At 41.3% G+C, this 12,678-nt stretch overlaps 1 long non-coding RNA gene across 4 annotated transcripts in view; it reads left to right on the top strand.

The window, feature by feature from the left end:
- The first annotated feature begins 3,867 nt into the window (after positions 1–3,867).
- LOC121079115 overlaps positions 3,868–12,678 on the top strand; it is a 54,266-nt gene continuing 45,455 nt past the window's right edge. For all 4 annotated transcript variants that reach the window (XR_005824887.1, XR_005824886.1, XR_005824885.1 and 1 more), the window contains exons 1-3: positions 3,868–4,098; positions 9,533–9,629; positions 11,320–11,688. This is a non-coding gene — a long non-coding RNA (uncharacterized LOC121079115). The remainder of the gene's footprint in view (positions 4,099–9,532; positions 9,630–11,319; positions 11,689–12,678) is intronic.

Here is a 12,678-nt window from a genome sequence, read left to right as displayed (position 1 = left end):
TTTCACCAGCAAGTGCTATGAGCTGAGTTAGGATGACACAGTGGTAGAGATGCTTGGCCCTCTGTAATTATCACTGTTGATGAAATGAACATATAACAGTTGCAGAAGTGTTGTAGTTCTCCATGACTGGTAAACCTGAAAGGACTGTAGATAAGATCTTAGATTCTTATCCTTTGTTTTCTTCAGAATACAACAGCCTGTCTGAAGTGTAATTCTTTTTGCAAGGCTGACTGCATATTTTTCCACTCTAGATTTTGCATAGCACTTGGTCACCTGGTGCAGAAGGGTGAACATCATCAGAGGTTTTCAATTTGAATAATTCAGGAATCTGCCTTTATTCGCTGGGTCCATCCCTGAATGACCAGGCTGCACTAGGTGTGAAAGAATTCTCTTCTTATACCCTAGCTGGAGACCACAACATCATCTGCAAGGATCCAGAGTTACAGGAAATCTGTACCTCTTAATTCTTCCAGGAATCGTGGAACTGACTCTGCCTAATGGAAGATCATGTATATGGAAGGGGAAATTCCTTTCAGATCTGCATAGACATCAGGTCAAAAGTTGATACTGGCCAAAATTATTACTGCAGTTGACTACGGGAGCCTGAAAAATGGTGACCAAGAAAATGCATATGCTGAAGTAAATGATATGTTTGGTGTGGCCAGATCTCATGCAAGTATATGCCAGCAATAATTCCTTGGTGGCCTGCAGTTGTTACCACTTTATGTTGGCATAAACAATGAAGAAAAGAAGGGTAGCATGTGTGCCATCTACAGAACAAACACCAGTGTCAGCCTGAACAGAGCAATGTTTTTCATGCCTGTGTTATTTCCTATGGCTTGCTTAAAGAACAGAAATGTCAGAAAATCTATCAGCAGGCTTGCCCCTATAGCATTAAGTGTTTTGTGAACAGTTCTTTCCTATAACTGTATTTCTGTATTTCTGTTCTGAATAATTCAGGAGGCCATCTGATCTCCTTTATTTGATCAGTGTATCAGGCCACTTACAAGTCATGAGGCTGCAAATGGTGAAAGAGGTTTTTTGGTCCACCTCCCCACCCCCAGTGATTTATTTTTATTTTTAACAAGGTTTGTTACTTCTGTTTGACAAGTTGGAAGCTGAGACGACACCAAAACACTAAATGACTTGGCCAAGGTCATACAGGAAATCTGGGATGGAGCACCAAACATACGATTGCTTCTGATTTCCAAGCCAGCACTCAAACCACTGGACATCCTTCTTAATTTTCAGTCTCTTCTGGCACTGCTACCAACTTTCTGGGCCAATTCCTCAACCACATTGTGCCTCTTTTTCCCTGCTTTTATAAATAAAGCCAACCTCGTGAGGTAACATACCAAAGCAATCAATAGATACCTAGTCATTTCCTTGGCCAGTTTCACTTCTCTTTCGGTTCACAACTTGTCCACCAACAGATTTATTCCTTGCTTGAAGCACTGTACTGAATCGTTTCTATTCAAAGCTATCTGTTAGCACTTTGCTCAGTCTCAGTCTGAGCATCTTTGATCCACCCATTTCAAGATTAGATGGATGACAGAACCCTAACTAGATCCAAAACCATCCATGTTTTGAAGGTATATTCAATGCCTGCGCCTGGATTTGGCTCTAAACGTGGTTACTTTGATCTGGCTTCAAATACAAATACTGTGTCCTGTCCCATCTCTGCTTCTAGCACAAGATCTTGTGTTCCTATCTCAGCCTTGATTAGTACCTCGGTGCCTGTTGTGTGGGAAATGACATCTACCACTCCTCTCAAACTTCATGCAGATGGTTTTCACATGCAGTGGGTTTCTTCAATGGTTGTTTGTTTGTTATGTACCTGGAGGCCTACAGGATTTAGCATTTTGACAGAAGGGTGGGAGAAACCCCAGTGTTGTGTGCTGCTCTGATGGTGCTCTCCTGTTGCCCGTTTTCCATGCAGGGTGTGCAACTGCTTCCCACTTCCTCGAAATCAAATCACCTCCCCATTTCTTTCCTGTCCCCACATGATGAGAACATTGTATGGTTTTTCCCCTTGGATGGGAAAGCCAGGGCAAACTTGGTACTGTGGTCTTTTGCACTAACAGCACTTCGGCGGCAATTCACTCTTTCCAGGGAATTATTCTAGATTTATTCACCACAAAGCATCCAACCATAACAACTCAGTAATTTTAAGGCCTAAGGAAAAAATGTAACAAGATGTTCAAAAATTTTGGTTTGGGATAATTGGGAGTTGTTTATATCCTTGTGCTGCTGATTATGTTGTCATATACCACCGTTACTGGTGTCCTCAGGAACAGGACTATCTCTGCTTGGAAACAAAGCTGCTGCTTTAACCACTTAAATGCTGGTAAATGTGGCTAATAAGTGGGCAGGAAAAAAAACTCCTTTTACTGGATGTATCAGATGCTCAGAAGGCATATTGGTGAGGATGGAATAAACAGCCAGATAGATGGATAAATAAAATACATGCTGTAGATTTTAGGATAAAAATATTAGGGCACGACTATTTTTGACTAGAGCATATGGGGCAGAGAGTCTCCACTGCCCAGCAGAATACAGCTCTTGCTCTCTCTGGGTTTGAAAATAACTTTCTGTGCATTCAGATTGTAACAACCCTTTCAAGCTGCATCTTCCTTGGGTTTTATACCCTCCTATTACTTCTGTATGAATGGAATTCACATCCCTGGCCCATGGTTTTTCCCCCGGCTCACTGAAATGCTGGGGTGACTGTGAAGTGTATGGATGCTTTATTCTGATGGAAATCTGTCGTCATAAGGTAGTTGGCAGTACTGCTCCTCTTCAGGGTCCCTGTGACAGCTGGAACTGGGGTTTCCTGCTACCCGCCTGGAAAGGATCGTACCCAGCAGGCTGAGCTAAATGCTCTTTCCACTACTTTGCCAGTTTAAAAGAAGCCTAAACCAATATAAATTACGTTTGCACTCATAAGACTTTTTTAGAGGTATATTAAAGCTTTCCTGCATTAAAAAAGTATTTAAAAAGGCATGTCAATAATATGAATAATGTGTTCTAATGTTTTGAACCAACTTCCAAGTTTTCTGAGGTTTTCAGCAGTAATTTCCCTCTGATTTCATGGGAGCTGGCACCTGGAAAGCGGCACGCTGGGTGCACTGTGTCAAGAGAAAGCATTGTCTGCATCCACAATTTTCATAACATCTAATTTAAAGTGCATCTAGAATTTTTTGGAAAAAAATATCTCAACAACTGGAGAGGGGAAAATGAGCCATTTCTTTAGCTTGAACCTGCATGAATTAGTGGTGAAGTGTTGATCTCTAAGCTTGCAGTTTCTGAACCATAAAAGCTGTTTATTTCATCCTATAAAAGAACATTTGAACTTATATGGCTATTTAAGTTTAAAAGCTATCAGTGATATGGGTGGGGAGAAGAGAAGAGGCTTAAATCAGTAATCCAAGCTTGTAATACAATCTTCATCTGCTGCGTAGCTTGCATAGAAATCCCCTTCAATGTGGATTTTCTCCGCTTGTAGCGGTCCCACCATACAGGAAATGTACAGTATATATTTCCAACATTATCCATAATTGTAGTAAAGCTTATAAAGCAACCCATTCCTTCTGTATTCCTGGTGATCTGCAATACTCTTAAGTATGCATTTAAAGAAGGGGGAAAAAAAAAATCTAACAAGAGCTGGCAGAAGCAAGCATCTGCAGTGACTCCAAAGTTGAGGTGGGGGAGGTCCTTATTAACGTGCTCTGACTGCAGGAACAGCAGCAGCTTTGAAACCTGGATGGAAAATGTACCTGCTTGTGCATTTTTTTTGTTGATGTTTGTTTATTTTTAAATATCTGAAGTTCTGGTGACTTTGTTGCTTTTTTTTTTTTTTCCCATAGAGGTTAAAAGTGTTGGGGCTAAAGTCAAGGTGGTGAAGGACCTCCTTGGCAGAACGAAGTCACAGCACCCTTGGGAGGGCAATGGCATGTGGTGAGGAGCTGTGGACAGGACCAGGAGGAGAGGCCAGGGCTGGAGCAAGTCTGTATCCTGCTGCAGCCCCGTTGCCCCCATGCTGTGGCCTGTTGCATCCTGGAGAAAGCAGAGTGGTGCTTGTGCTGCTTCAAGAATGAGGTCAGTGTTTGTCCTTCATCCCTACGCAGAGCGCAGGGAAGGAAGGCTTCTTGCACACATGCAGATGCCCATACACACACTTGGTCATTTGCAAGCAGCAGCCTTGCTACAGCAGTCACCTTCAGTGAAAGGCAAGAGAGGTTTTTGATTCCCTCTCTGCAAAATTGATAGAAAATTGTCAGTGCTTGGAGAGGCTGTGCTTCACTTGAGCTGTATAGGCCCTTTCTATCCTTGAACTCACAGTACCTTGCTAAAAATAGTTCAAAGTGTAACCATGAGTTCCCTGAACTGTGATCCTACCAGTTCTGCATTATTCGACTCACCATTCCTTTGAAAGTATTCATCCTTCCCCTCGTAAAACTTAAATCAGCTTGCTCCCTGGTCCAAGAGTTGACATCATTATGATGTTACATCCTATGTAATGGTGTGAGACCTGGAAAAGCATTCACAGCAAAACCACGCGGTGAATCGAATTTGCAGTGCCTCAGCCCTTGCTTGAAGACTAAGCACCCTCCCACCCCCCAGCTTTACTTGCACTTTTAAAACCTGTGCAGTCCCTTGGAAATAGCCCACTGTAACATGGCAGCTTGCTGCTGAGGACGTGTCAAGGGTCATCGTAATGCCCCTGTTTTTCTTTCTGTGACCTCATTTCTTTTAAAATGTTTGTGAGAGCAAAAGTGATTGTTTTACCAAATTAAGCTAGCTGTCTTGCCAGGAACAGTGGCTAGGATCCTGTTGACAGATTTGGAAAAGATTGTTCTTTCAATATATTTTGAATGAATTTTTAAGGATGTCTGCCATATACTGTTTCCAAACTCAGACTACATTTAACTGTTTAATATTACGCAGTGACAGGGACAGATTAGCACCTTTCATTTTCCTATCAAAATTAACACGTTCCAAGAAGACATTCCAAGAACTACAGATCTCTTATTTAGAAGAAAATGTAGGAAACTACTTAGATATGTTGACTTTGAAGTCTTGGCCCAAATAAAGTTCCTAAGATCTGTTATCGATTCCAGAGGCCTTAGAATTCTACCCATTTTGTTTAAGTGTATTTAGTTACCTTCTCTCGCATGTGTCTTTTATATGATGATGTTTTATTTTTGATGGAATGCTCTCCTCACAGCATGCTCTGAAACCCGCATCTCATCTCGTTGCTCCAGGGCTTCCTCAGGGCCATAAAAGATTTTTTTTCCCCTCCTTTCATGCATAACTTGGCCTCTGGGTTTGTTTGTTCTTCCATTTTCCTCTGAAGCATCAGGAACTGGCCACAGCTAGAGATGGGCTATTGGGCAGGGTGCGCAGATGCTTCTGGTGGTAGTGAGAAACTTCTAAAGCTCCTGGCTGATGTGTATTGCCCCCAGTCACGTTTTCTAGGATCGCTGTAATTTGTGTTACTGTTTTTCTTCTCTCTAGCAAAGGACAGAGTTTTCTGCTAAGGCACTGGTGTGGTACTCAAGGCTTTTGGTCTTTCGTGCTAAAGGTATGAGGTTTGCTATAAGGTAGTGGAGTTTTCTGGGTGTCTCGTGGTGAGGCATATGATGCAGCTGAGCTTCTGAGTTTAGCGTTGTGATTGCGGCGATGGCAGGGGCACAGTGGTCTGGAAGGTGTCTCTAGCTGTAGGGTGCTGTGCTGTTAGGTGATGTGATGCTATACAGGGCTGGTTTTGCTGACACATGAAATTAGTCTTCTGATCATTTGTGCTCATTCATGCCATTGTGCAATGGATGTATATGAGGAATCATATTCTTTTTCCTAGCTTTGATCCACGTATGTAAATTGCATTAGCAGAAGAGAGAATGAGAATCTAAGTCAGTATGTTTGTGTATTTCAGTTTTCTGTCTGAGAATATTAAGGCCAGCTTCTCGTTTATGCTAAGCCCACTTGCAATATTCTGGCAACATAAAGATGCCTTAACAGGAATGTAAATTAAAGCCTCCTTATACTTTTAATAAGTGTTTGTAGTTTCACTTGGCTGCAGTACAGGAATGACACATGTCTATACAAACTGCATTTGTTATCCTTGAGATGGTTGCTGATATTCTTCTTGCCTCTACCCCCTAACCAACTAAACCACCAATCCCAGCTTCCAATCTCCTTAAAATGTGCTCTCTACGTGAAACATCCAAACCAGAATTTAAGGTTAAAGCAAATTTTCCACCCTTTTCCCACTGTGTGATGACCTTATGTGTATCTGCATAAATCTATACTAAAGGCCCAGTTCCACAATGCACAGCCAGATTATTCTTACCACATATGTTGCTACAGCTGGAGAGGAAGGTCTTCTGTCTCAGTATGTCTTGCACAATGCAGAATACCCTTTTCTTTTCCTCAGTGAGAAAATCACTTGGGAGAAAACCCTTTTTATGGGCTCTTGGAGCAAAGACCTCACATATTTTATATTAAATCATCCCAGCTTTTACATTTTAAGATCTATTCGCGTTTCTGGCCATTAAAGTCTTGTGTACCAGTGTCTGATCTTTCAAATGGGAAGTATTGCCATGGCAAATCTTACAGGGGTGCTACGAGAATGAAGAACATTCAAAATCCCAACCATGAGGGACCTGAAGTACAAAGCTTGTAGAGAAGTCACATGTAAACTATATACACTTCTGAAAAAATGTCAATATCAGCATGCACTTAATATATTTCAGAGAAAATGCTGCTTTTGTACTGTCCAAAAGCATTTATAAACATTTTATTAGTTTCATGTTTGTATTCTTTCTGTAAGGTCTTGTGCTACATTAACCACATATACAGCAGTGTGAGGCTCAGAAGAGCCATAAAAAAAAAAACCTCCAGACAAATCCAAAAATGTTTTTTTTTTTTTGTTCAGACCTTTTGTTTTTAAATAAATATATAGTAAGTGATAACTTCAAAGTGCATAGCCTTGAGATTGCCATAGAAAAAAAGTAATTCTGTTTCCCCCCATGGAAATCTGGAGTTCTCCAGGGCTTAAGTTTCCCATTCCTTCCTTTTTAAGGTCGTGAGAACATAGTCCAAAACCTGTTTGTGGTTTAGGACTGACTCTTAGCTTGTCAGAGTCTCAGTCCTTATCGATTTTAAATAGAGAATATTAAACATGGAGAGAATAGAAGGGATAAAAATGTCTCTAGCAGACTAAAATGGCAGTGTTTGGAGCTGTTAAGGAGACTGGGAGCTTAAAACAACATGTACAGGAGGAAGCCTAAAGGTCTAAAAGCAGGTGAAATGGCCTACGACTTACAAAATGCAAACAGTCATAAAATTCTGTTATTTTGTAAATGGACTCCCAAAAGCTAGATGAATAGCATCTCCATGGATAACAATGTGATGTCACTCTGCAAACCTTCAGAGAGCATAACACAGTGAAACAGCTCTTCTGCAGAAAGCTCCATCTCCTCTCTCCTTTTATGTGTCTGCTTTATTCTTCCCATCGGTGGCGTGCATCTGCACTGCAATGCTTCCTATCCAGACCAGCTGTTCACTACGCTTCTGCTTCCCTATCTCATTTGAAAGTATATTTTTCTGTGTTTTCTAGATTAAATATTCTTCCTGTGTTGGTAAGTGACTCTGGAGGAGTTTTCTGAGTGACTGATGAGATAAAGGTACCCTTTTGGGGAACAGCTCGCGTGAAGAGCATTGTACAGCTGAATGGGGCTGCTAGAATTTAATCTGTCTGATTCTGCCACCAAAGCTCAGCTCTCTCAGGTTGTTTACTTATCACACTGCGTTGCTATTTTCTGAATGATAAAACATGCCCCAAACAAACAAACTTGTAACTTAAGAAGAAAGAAGGCCTGCGCTGAGCATGGCTTGCCTTCCATGCACAAGAGTGGAGTTGCGATTCCGCACAGGCCTCGGTCCTCTCAGATAGAGGCTTCTCCTGTTAGTTCATTGCTTATTGTGGTCTGGCAGTGCCCAGGCCGCCGAGCGCAAAGCTGATGACAGGGGAGATGATAAAGTGTCTGCTGAAGCTGTACGTGGCTGTGGGTCACTGCCTCGAAATGTGAGAACAAAATGGGTCCGAGCGCTAATGACTTTCAGGTGTGCACGCCAGGGCCTGTCAGGGCAGTCAAGGAATTAGTGCTTGGCACAAGGCTCAGACCTCTTGGCTGCCAAGTTAAACATAAGTGGGGCCTCATGTAAATAAACAAGGGCAAAGTGAGCTTTTACTCGCGCTAGATTGTATATCAAGCTTGTACACATGCATAGAGCCCATCGTGTGCATTCACACACAATAACTCCCTGCTAGGGCAGTGAGAAAGGACGGAGTATTACTGACATGAGAGGCAGGGCTGAGGTGGCACCCCAGCACCATTTGTCATTTACAGGCAAAGGGGGCAAGGCCCCTGCCTTGCTATAGGCTGCTAAATCTCTTTCCTTTGTTTCCTTCCATGCAGAAGGCCCAGTGCTTACCTGGTTGGGTATTACTTCAGTTTTTATCTTGGAAATATCCTCTGTGGTCTCTCAGGGGATTCCCCTCTTGGCCCACCACCTCTCCTTCTATGTTTTGAGCCTTCTCAGATGTATACAGAGATTAAATGTCTGCTTTGGCCTGGATTATGTTTTCCAGGCCAATATATTATGCCACCTCCACACTCCCCTCCCTGCCCCATCTGGCTTCCATCCTACCCCCATAAAGATTATTAATATAGCCTGTTTGCAAGCAATTTATTAGCAGGGGCCAAACTGGTGCCGTTTCCCATTTTAGCAGAGCACTGAAAATAAGCCTGAGGAGTGTGCCCAGCTATAAAATTGTACTTATGCTGTCATATTTGCTGTTTCAAACGTGCACTACTTGATAGTCTCAAAAGTGCTGTTTAATTGGGTTTTATGGGTTCTAATTAATTATGCCACGTAAAAAAATTACTTGTCCCATTACAGCTCTCTGTGGTTTACTCTGAAGAGCAATGTAATTTAGAGATGAATTGTCCTTCTCTATCTTCCTGTCCCTCCTTTTCCAGCAAGTTTCAAGAAGGTTTAATTCTCCCTAAACACAGGATAGAGAAACTGAGTGAAAGCTACGTTTTGTTCAGAGGACACAACTTTTCCCAAAAACTATGAGCAGCTTGAAATGTGACTCAAAATGGTTCCACATTCCTTTTGCTGAATCAGGCTGGTGAAATTATGAATAATCTCACAGCTTTCCAAAGCTCAGATCTGTAGTGGCTCTGATTTTGCAAAGACTTGCACAGGTTTGCAGCTTCATACGCTGCAGATGATTTCCTCCAGTTACATGTAGGTAACAGTAAAGGAAGCTGAGCATGTGTGCGGGTGCTTTGCTGGATGGAAAGCTTGACAGAGATTTGAAGAGAGATCGTTTGAGCTACCTCTCACTTCATGACACTGTGTGAAAACTGTGTTAAAGCATCAGGCTGCCTTGATGGTGGTTTGATGGGACTGGAAGCACAGGAAACCTCTCAAGTTTACTTTCTATCCTGTCTTGCAGAATCATGAAGCCTGGATTATTCAAACAAATTCTGGGGCAGTCTTCTGACTTCAAATGTTTCCTGGAATGCTTTTGTGAAAAATGAGCAGCCAAGCAGGTACACTCATGGTTGTTTAAAATATACTCTTATGTTACATCCATCACTGTAATAAATTGGGTCTCATGAGGCAAAGCATGAAATATAGTAGAGCTGAAGTAGGCAAACATTATATCTTATGGTCTATGACTTTATCTGGAAATTGAGGAGTCAGAGTATTAATTAATGGGAAAAGAGAAGGCAAAGAAACCTCTTTAATTTGCCTTATAAAGACAAATTCTACTTATTTCTGAAATGTCACGTTGCACTTTGAAGAACGTAAAGCTTTTGCTTATGATAGATACCTCCAAAACTACACTGCCCAGCACTAGAAGGGAAATTTGGTGAAATGTCCCAGGCTACTGGTATTGCGAGCACCATATAGCACCAAAAGGGCATGATTCTAAATGAGACTGCACAGATGAGTGTTCTTTGGATCAAAAAGTTCATTAGTCATAATTCACTATTTTGCTTATTTTATAAAATAAATAACCAGTATGTCAGTTGCTGGAAACTTGGACCATCCTAGGTCCAAGATGAGTCTGCTTCATGCTCTGGAGCAGGAGCAGTAAGAGCTGCCAAAAAAAAAAAAAAGCCACCACAGTCACACACATTACTCATCAATCTGAAAAGTACCAAGATTAATACTAAGAACTATGTGTTTATAAAGTAATCCTCTACTATAGTAAAAATTAATTAAAAGAAATTTTATGTGTATCTAGTTAGTTATGTTAACAATTACTAAAACCTGCAAGGTTTTTATGTTAGCAAAACAGTGTCCAAACCTGAATAAACCTGAATATCTTTGTGCAGTGTTTGGGTAAGCCCAAACAAACATGCATATCTTGGTGTTTGTACAGTGTTTATGTTTGCTTTTCCTTTGCTTTTACTGCCTCAGAAATCCATTTATGGAGAGGAAGCAATGTGTGATCTGCTCTTCTCATGTGATTTTCATCATCCAGAGATTTAAATAAGTGGGATCTGCTCCTTTCATGCCATTCTGTCCCCATAAATTACTCCTGGAGGCATTAAAAGGGCCTGTGAAAAACATAGCAATAAATACTCAGAGTGCAAATACAAATGTTGCAAACTGCTCACACTGCTGTGGCAGCAGCTCTGTCATTAATTTATTGAGTACAGCTGATGAGAGCCCTCAATACCAGTTTTAGTACTGCTGCGTGCGGAGCCTCGTTTTACACCAATGAAACTGATGCTAAAACCCCACATACTTTTGTAACAGGAGGTCTTAGGACTGCCTGGGAGCTGACAGAGTTACTCTGGTTATTCGCTAGGGGCAGGAGAGTAAGGAAAAGAGAAATGAAGGGAGAGAAGGAATTCTGTGCAAAACGACCTTCGAGCTGGTGCCACCTGCGCGGCTGTCTGCCCCAGCAGGAGCGTGCCTCTGGGCAGCAACCAAGGGCTTGTGCAACAGAGCCTGGCTCTGCCAGCTCCTTTCTCCTAACACATCCCAGACCACAAGTATGGCCCCTACATCTGAGGGAGAGAAGCAGCAGGGGCAGGCGTGAGTCATGGCCCTCATGACAGGGGAATTCCTCTCTGGCTGCTGGCAGCGATGTTGGGGCTGAGCGGTTTTCACTGCCCGAGTGTTATGGAAAGAGTCATTCTCAGCTTAATGTTCAATTCCAGTTTCTCATCTCCCTTGAAAATAGAAGATCCTGATTTTTTTTAATTTTTTTTCTTGATCAAACAGTTCTCATCCAGTTTGTGTGTCTGATTCTTTGTGAACAAGAGAATCCCAGGTTCACAGCAAGCCCCAGAGTATCCTGCAAAGCCATCTGAGTCAAGTTACATTTTGCACTCTGCTCATCCCCTTGATTAAAAAACACACACAAAAAAAACAAGGTATCAATCAGTGAAACAACAATACTGTCCAGCTTTCCATGACAGATAATGCCTGGTTAGCCCAACTGTGGTTTCACCTCTTGAAAGTACTCTGTGTCTGCCCACAAGTGCTGTTACCTTTGCTGGGAGCAGCTGGGTGCTGGTTTGGCACCGCTCTGCATGCTGCAGTCACTGCATCTGAACAGAAAACTCCAAATTGGTACCTCTTGTTTCACAGGTTAGTCTTGTTTACTTTAGGTCAAAGTGTTTTGGGTCTCTTTACATAAATTTATGAAACATGGCAGGGATGTGGATAGCAGAACAGGGTTCCCCTCCTCACTCTGCTATGCCCAAATGGGAGACAGTAAAAGTGGGAAAAGGGATACCTTCTGCTGAAGGCTATTTGGAGTCACCGTATTGAAATAAAGCACAGCACGTATTTACTTGGTTTGTTAATACATAATTATATATACATTACATTAATATATATATATATTCCACTACAGTAATATTTTAGAAGTGGCTGGTGATGTGGCTGTACCTATATCTAAGGTTGCTTGAAACTTTCCAGGCTTCTTTACTTCCTTGTAACTCTGTCAAACTATAAACACTCAGACTGAAATTTTCCATGTTGGCATTAGCTCCGGTTGATTTATTTAGAATAATTTAAACCCCACACAAATAAAATTTCAAAGGAAATTTGAAAGTTTGAGGCAAGAGAGGAATAGGTGTTCTCCCAATTCAGAACAGAATGAAATTATGAAATAACTGCATTTCCTGCACACTGGAAATTCGGAGTTCTGCCTCTATGTATTCCTTCAGCACTGAACTTTACAAAATTACTGTGGACCTGATTCAGCTAAGCACATATATCCTGATTCCTTGAAGCAGAAAGACACAGGCAAAAGGCTAAACTGAAACCTGTGGGCAGATTGTGATCACCTCTAATTTCAGCTTGAAAACTTAAATTTAGTTTTTGGGTTTAGTATTCTATGAGAGGTTATATATGTTATTTCCCAACCGTTTTTCAGTTTTTGGAACATTTCAGACAATGTGAATAAGGATCAAGAATATAAATATATATAAATTTATATTATTACATATATTTAATAGTGTTTATATCATACATATTATATGTATATATAAATATATATGGTGTGTATATATGCACTTTAATATATGTGTGTATATAACGGAGGTAGTGTTCTTGAATAGCTTATTATTTAGA

This window comes from Cygnus olor, chromosome 16 (assembly GCF_009769625.2).
Source record: "Cygnus olor isolate bCygOlo1 chromosome 16, bCygOlo1.pri.v2, whole genome shotgun sequence".
Taxonomy (NCBI): domain Eukaryota; kingdom Metazoa; phylum Chordata; class Aves; order Anseriformes; family Anatidae; genus Cygnus; species Cygnus olor.
This window is presented reverse-complemented; position numbering and strand designations above follow the sequence as displayed.